Raw genomic sequence first — 7,747 nt, forward strand, 5'->3', positions numbered from 1 at the left:
CACCAGGTAGCATGGATTTGACTACCATTGTGTGTATGCTGCAGAAATGCCTGCAGTCTCAGACGGACCTCAGTATCGGTGGCACCGGGAGACACAGCTGCAGGATGAACGATGGAGGCAGATGCAAGAGCAAGTCAGCCGCCTTAGTGATTCCTCGAGTCCCATGGGTGAGCCACAAATACCCATAATCCCCCCTCCACACCAACATGCTGGACAAGTGCCAGAGTCCCCTACATTACCAGAAAACACAGCAAAAGGCTGGACACAGTCGGCAATCCCCCGGTTGGAAGATGGCGATGACATCGAACTATATCTCACCACCTTTGAACGTTTGGCTACAGCTTATCAATGGCCACAGACAGACTGGGCAGTTCGATTAATCCCGTATCTGACTGGTAAGGCCCGTGTAGCCTACGTTGCCAAGGCTTTTGAAGAGTCATGCAATTACAAGTGTGTGAAGGAAGCCATTTTGACCAAATATGAAATCAATGAAGATGTGTATCGTCAGCGGTTTTGAGAGCCTGACATCCAGCCAGGAGAGACGTAGCGGGAGTTCTACAACCGCCTTAAAGATTTGTACCACAAATGGATGCAGCCAGAGAAGAAGACAAAGGAGCAAGTGGGTGAAGTCCTCGTCCTAGAGCAGTTCTACCGTTCACTGTCACCGGAGCTGAGAGTCTGGGTTAAGGAGCGCAACCCAGCTTCTGGATGGCAAGCAGCAGAGTTTGTAGAGAACTTCCTCTCTGCCAGGTGTGGATCAAAGACTTTCAGGTTTAAACCCCCTAAAAGCAGCACCTTTCCGGGTAAGCCCGTGAGTTCGGGCATGCGTGGTGGTCCGGTTGAGGTGGGGGGAGCCTCTAAGCCTGGAGAAGACAATATTAACTTGGGCAAGGCTCAGCCTTTCACAAAGGGTCTTGTTTGTTTTCACTGTGGTCAGGAGGGGCACTGAAAGCCTGACTGCCCTGTTAAAAAAGCTAAAATAACTTATTTTTGCACTTTTTCCTGGCAAGGAAGGGAGGAGGTTCAGGTGGAGGGCAAACGGCAAATTACTGAGGTTAAAGTTAGTGGGGATCACCGCATTTACCCGACAGCCATAGTGTATATTGAGGTGGCAGGCCAGACGTGCCTGTTGTCCGTTGGGGTTGTGGAAAACCTTGCTCATCAGGTGATTTTGGGTCAGGATATTCCAGCGTTGCATGAGCTAGTCCAATCTGTTAAACCTGTCTGTGTTGTCACAAGGTCTCAAAGCAGAGTGCAGGGTCAGACTGGTTTAGCCAGGGCACAATATCAGAGGGAGCAAACAGACAAGTGTCACCTTAAAGGCACCAAAAATTCAACTCAAGTTGGTCCAAACACTTTGACTGAATTACCTTTTTTGGAGTCTGAGGTACCACATATGGGCTCTATTAAACTCCGTAAAAGTAGACGGCAACGGAGATGTGAGAAGATGGAAGGTACTGCGAAAAAGCTAACCCAATGTATTCCAAAACCAGAGGGGTTGGAAATGAACTTGCCCCTAAATTTTTCACAGCTCCAGAGTCGGGATGAGTCCTTGCAGGAAGCCTTCAGCCAAGCAAAGAAGCAGTCCAGTGAGGCACCCCTGGGGGAGGGCTATATCCTGAGGGATGGGGTGCTGTATCACCAGTCGGGGAAATCGGAAGCTGAGAGGTTAGTGGTCCCGGCCAAGCTAAGGGAACAGGTGCTAGAACTGGGTCATAGCATCCCGTGGGCTGGTCACTTGGGATTTAAAGACGTTTGACCGGATTGCCAGTAGATTTTATTGGCCTGGACTTCATTCCACCATACAGGTGTATTGCCAATCATGCCCTGTATGTCAGCTCGCTGCGAGTAAGAATGTACCGAGGTACCCCCTTCAGCAGCTTCCCGTTATTGATGTACCTTTTGGTAGGATGGTGATGGATATAGTGGGGCCACTGGAGAGGACACAGTCAGGGAACAGGTTTGTTCTGGTGGTTTGTGACTGTTGTGCACGCTACCCTGAGGCGTTCCCACTTGGACACGTTGCTGCTGGACAGGTGGCTTGTACACTGCTCCAGCTCTTTTCTAGAGTGGGCGTTCCGTCCGAGATCCTGACGGACCAGGGAGCAGACTTTCTGTCGGGTGCTCTCACACAGGTATACAGGTTGTTGGGAATTAAGAGTATTCAGACCACCCCTTGCCACCCACGGACTGATGGCCTCGTGGAGAGGTGCAGCCGGACTCTGGAGGGCATGCTGGGGAGGGTGGTCTCTATTAGTGGAAGGGACTGGGACGGGTGGTTGCCTTGCCTTCTGTTTGCTTGCCATGGGGTCCCACAGGCATCCGCAGGCTTCTCCCCGTTTGAACTTCTGTGGGGGGGCCGCTGGATGTTTTGCGGGACTCCTGGAGCGGGTGGAAGGAGGGGACCGCGACCAGTGTTCTCTCGTGTGTCCTCGGGGTGCGTGGTAGGGTGGAGCGGTCGGCGCGGCTGGTGGGGGGAGCGGTGGAGGGGGCCCAGCGGGACCGGAGGGGCTGGTGTGGCAGGGCTGCGAGGCAGCGATCCTTTGAACCAGGTCAGAAAGTTCTTTTAATGCTCCCGACGTCTGACAATAAGTTACTGGCAAAATGGAAGGGACCATATACAGTCCTGAGAAAGCAAAGTGACACTGTTTATGAGATAGAAATGCCTGAGCGAAGAAATGCGCAGCAGACTTTTCACATCAATATGCTAAAAGAGTGGAAATCCCGAGACGCCACCTGTAGCTTGCAGTTTTTTGTCCATGCAGTGCAAGAAGAGGAGGAGGGTGAGTTCACTCCAGCAAGGTCCACCACTGCCCAAGTTGACATGTATCATCTCTCTCCTGCACAGCAGCAAGGACTGAAAAATTTCATTCCCCAAGACCTTTTTAAGGAGACGCCTGGAACCACTGCCCTGGTGCAACATGACATCCAGCTGACTGACAGCACCCCCATCAGGCAGCGGATGTACCGGATTCCGGAGAGGATGGTTCCAGTGCTGTTGGAGGAGGTCGAGGTCATGCGTAAGCTGGGAGTTGTTGAGCCTTCCACCAGTGAATGGAGTAACCCTGTTGTTCTGGTCATCGGGAAGGATGGGAGCATCCGCTTTTGCGTTGACTTCCGAAAGGTAAATGCACAATCAAAGTTCGATGCCTTCCCTCTACCCAGACTCGATGACCTGATAGAGCGTGTTGGCCAGTCACAGTTCATCAGTACACTGGACTTGTGTAAGGGGTATTGGCGGGTTCCCCTTAGTGGGGCTGCCGGGCCTCTCGCCGCTTTCCGGACCCCTCATGGACTATGGCGGTTCACGGGGGTGCCTTTTGGACTCCATGGTGCTCCCGCCACCTTTCAAAGACTGATGAACGAGGTTTTGTCAGGTATGGAATCATTTTCTGCGGCATACCTTGATGACGTTATCATCCACAGCAATTCATGGCGGGGACATCTGCGCCACCTGGAAGCTGTTCTGGGCCGGATGAAGCAAGCAGGCTTGACAATAAACCCCAAAAAGTGTTCAATAGCCAGGCAGGAACTACAATACCTGGGCCATATCCTGGGAAATGGGGTGATCCGCCCTGTGAAGGACAAGGTGGAGTCTGTGAGAGCGGCGGAGAGACCAACCACCAGGAAGCAGGTTCGCTCTTTTCTAGGCCTGGTGGGATGGTACAGGAGGTTCATTCCGAACTTTTCAGCCCGAGCTGCACCCCTCTCGGACCTCACTCGAACCAGCCAGACCAGGTGGGTCTGGGGAGAAGAGCAGCAGCGAGCTTTTCAGGATCTCAAAGAAGCCCTGTGTCATGAGCCTGTTCTTCAGAGTCTGAACTTCGACATGCCATTCGTCGTCCGGACGGATGCTTCTCTCCGAGGGATTGGTGGTGTTCTGCTGAAGGGGGGACGGAGGACAGGAAACCCGTGGCCTATGTGAGCCGGAAGCTGTTCCCACGTGAGATGCGCTACTCGACGGTGGAACTGGAATGTTTGGCGATCAAGTGGGTGATCGACTCCTTCAGGTACTGTCTTCTGGGGAGGGAGTTCACACTGGAAACGGACCATCGGGCACTCCAGTGGCTCGAAACCATGACGGATACAAACAGCCGCATCACCAGATGGTTCCTGTCCCTTCAGCCCTACAAGTTCAACATCCGGTATGTGCCCGGGAAGCAGAACACCGTAGCAGACTTCTTGTCCCGCCAGGAGGAAGGCAAATCTTTCGAAGGGGGAGGGAGTGTGAGGGAGCTGCCAATCCTCCCTCACTGACCAGGGGTACACCCCGCCTACACTGTCATGTTTCTCTGTGTATATATTTGGCTTTAGTTTTTTACATATATTTTGGTTAGTGCTTTAATTATATTTGTTTGCCGTTGAAGTGCCACTCTAGTTAGTCTTTCATTCAGAAGTAATTTGTGTTCCTAATTTCTCATCAGTTTCTCCTTTTGTTTGAGGTGATTGGTCGTGGCCCAAACATGGAGGCGTGCCCATGGGAGTGCAGGCCAGAGGCTGATCACCTCAATTGGACTCTCCCAAGTGCCACCTGGAGGAGGGGGGGAATTGACTGGGTGGTAGTTGGGAATCAAGTTGTTAGGTGTACGTGAGTGTTTATAGATATGTATATACAGGAAGTGACCCTTCAGTGGGGGACTCCTGAAGGACTTGGATTTAATATGAAGGGTGTTGGGAATGTAAATCGGGTACCTTTTGGACTTGCTTCACCCGCTCATTGGGAACTGTGGTTGGCCCTTCACAGATAAAAGGGGCTGGGTGAAATTGTTTGAGAGAGGCCTGTTGTGTGTGCTGGGGAAATGCTGCTGCACTGTCCTGTAAAATAAACTCGGAAAGCTCTCAAGCCCTGGTCTGGTGTACCTTTCAACTGCTATGGCTATCCCAGGCTAGTAAGAGGCCATTGTTTTTTCAACTCAAAATCTTACATATCCTTTCAAAACTTTTGACAGCAAATGATATATACTGTGGTCCTCCAGAGGGCGATACTGCAGATGTTGGTATCAATCAAATATCAAGTCAATACTACGACAGTATGAATATACGTTGGTTTGCGCTCTTCTCTTTTTGGTCACACATCAATGTTTTGGATCAGATTTTTCAGGGCACACAGATGATTTTGTTGTTGTCATTCATTCATTTTCTACCGCTTATCCTCACAAGGGGTGCTGGAGCCTATCCCAGCTGTTTTTGGGCGAGAGGCGGGGTACACCCTGGACTGGTCACCAGCCAATCACAGGGCACATATAGACAAACAACCATTCACACTCATGTGATACCTGTCATACCTATCAACAATTTGGAGTCGCCAATTAGCATGTTAGTAGCATGTTTTTGGAATGTGGGAGGAAACCAGAGTACCCGGAGAAAAGCCGAGTTTGCATGTTCTCCCCATGCATGCGTATGCACGGGGAGAACATGCAAACTCCACACAGAGATGGCAGAGGGTGGAATTGAACTCGGGTCTCCTAGCTGTGAGGCGCAGTAGAACATTGGTAAATATGCATTTTAATCTGTAAGTAATATCAGTCAGAAAAGGAGGGAAAAGGCTCTTGGTAAAAAGATAAATTTCAAGCGTAACTTTCACTTTGACAATATTTTAGCCATATTTACACAAAATATCATGCCACAACACAAATATGGTTGGGGTTTTTTTTTTTTTTACAAATCTAACACCATGAACTGTTTATACTTTTCACATTTGCAACTGAGCTGTGTGTGTGTGCACGCATTTGCAAAACGCTCCCCTAAGGCATACCCTCCTTTCCGCAGGCAAGATGGCATTTCCCTTCCTGGTTGACTTCCGAGTTCGTGTGCATGGAAGAGATGCAGGCCTAGTTCCTGGAAAATGCACGTCTGCCACCTTGTGGTCAGTTTTTTCGGCTTAGAATTGCATCACACATGCTCTCTTTTATTGTAGAGTTGCATCATCATTTTTGCAAACAACCTGAAAATGCGCAGAAATAAGTATTTTTTTAAAAGATGTATAAATACGTCTTTGGGAGCCAATGAGTTAAGGGAGAATATCTAATCTGGTATCGGCATCCTTCTGTCTTTGTCGAACGATGGAGTAGTTCCATAGGGATGGAAGGTCAGCGGCAACGGCGGGAGTGGCTGAACAGTTCCACCCCGAGTGGCAGTCCCTCTCGCATTTTCCACAGATTGATGTTGATTGTTGTTGTGGCTGGCACTCTCTGCTTCCGCCTTCTTCTCTTCTCAGCCCAAGCTGCATTTCTGGCATCCTCGGCCACATTTAAGCCAGATTTCACAGTTAAGCGCCAGGAAGACAGGTCCTCAGCAGAGACGGGGGGCGCCCAGTTGGTCGTGTGCCCTCAGCGAGTTCTCCATACAGGATGTCCTTTGGAATACGAGCCAGCGCAAACGTCTCTCCCTCAACATGCCCACCATGCTCTTCATGCCTGCTCGCTGTCTTATATCCGTGTCTGGGATTTTGTCCTGCCAACGGATGTAGAGAATGCGTTGTGGGCATCTGAACTGAAACCTGTGGAGTCTCTTCTCATGCCTCGCATAGGGTGTCCATGCTTCGCTGCTAGAGAGGAGGATGCTAAGCACACAAGCTTGGTAGACTTATTCCAGACTCTGTGGTGCAGTTTCGACCTGACTGCTGCGGCCTTGGTGATTCTGCTGCTCACTTCTGTTTCCAGTGTGTGCGAGCTTGAGATGGAGGACCCAAGGTAGGTGAAGTTTCCCACAGTCTCCAGCACATGCCCATCAATGGTGATGGTTGAGGGATGGGTGTGTGCCCTGAGCCACGACGTTCATTTTCAGGCTGATGGTGAGCCCAAACTCCTTGCAGGCAGCGGAGAACCTTCTGACGAGCCGCTGCAGTCCATGTTCCGTATGTTCCGAAACTTGGGCTGCATCATCCACAAAGTGCATCTCACGTATGAACACCTCTCTCACTTTGGTCTTGGCACAGAGGCGGGCAATGTTGAAGAGCTTGACATCGGTTCTGGGGAGAATGTACACCCCTTCGCTGCAGTCTTTAAAGGCGTATTGAAGGAGCAAGGAGAAGAAAATACAGAAGAGCGTTGGTGCAAGGACACAGCACTTGCTTTACACCACTGCTGACAGGAAAAGCCCTGGGCGGGGTACCGTTGAAGCACACTGTGCTGTGCATGTTGTCTTGGAAAGAGGTGATGACAGCAAGCAGGTCTGGGGGGGCAGCCGATCTTCTTAAGGAGCTGCCAAAGTCCGCTCCTGCTGACCAAATCGAATGCCTTTGTTAGAGCGATGAACTTCTCTTGGAGCTGACGCAGGGAGAATACCATCTCGTGTTGACCGGCCAGCATGGAAGCCACACTAGGACTCAGGGTAGACGCGGGAGGCGAGGGTCTGCAGGCGTTCAAGGGTGACACGTGCAAAGACCTTCCCCACTGTGTTCAGGAGGGAGATACCTCGGTAGTTGTTACAGTCGCTTCTGTCACCCTTGTTTTTGTACAGGGTGACAATGTTTGCATCACGCATATCCTGAGGAATGTGTCCTTCCTCCCAGCATTTACAAAGAAGGGTATGCAGGGGCTCCTGTAGTACAGGTTTTCCACTCTTCAGGACTTCTGCTGGAATGCTGTCACTCCCTGGGGCCTTTCCACTGGAGAGACTGTTAATGGCTTGGCTGAGCTCCTCCTCATTGGGCAAAGCATCAAGTTCCTCCATAACAGGCAGGTCGGAGATGTTGGAAAGAGCAGTGTCAGTGACAACATTGTGCGTGGCGTACAGCGCCAGATAG

This window comes from Doryrhamphus excisus, linkage group LG9, assembly GCF_037039965.1.
Source record: "Doryrhamphus excisus strain RoL-2023G ecotype Guam linkage group LG9, RoL_Dexc_Guam_v1.1, whole genome shotgun sequence".
Classification (NCBI taxonomy): domain Eukaryota; kingdom Metazoa; phylum Chordata; class Actinopteri; order Syngnathiformes; family Syngnathidae; genus Doryrhamphus; species Doryrhamphus excisus.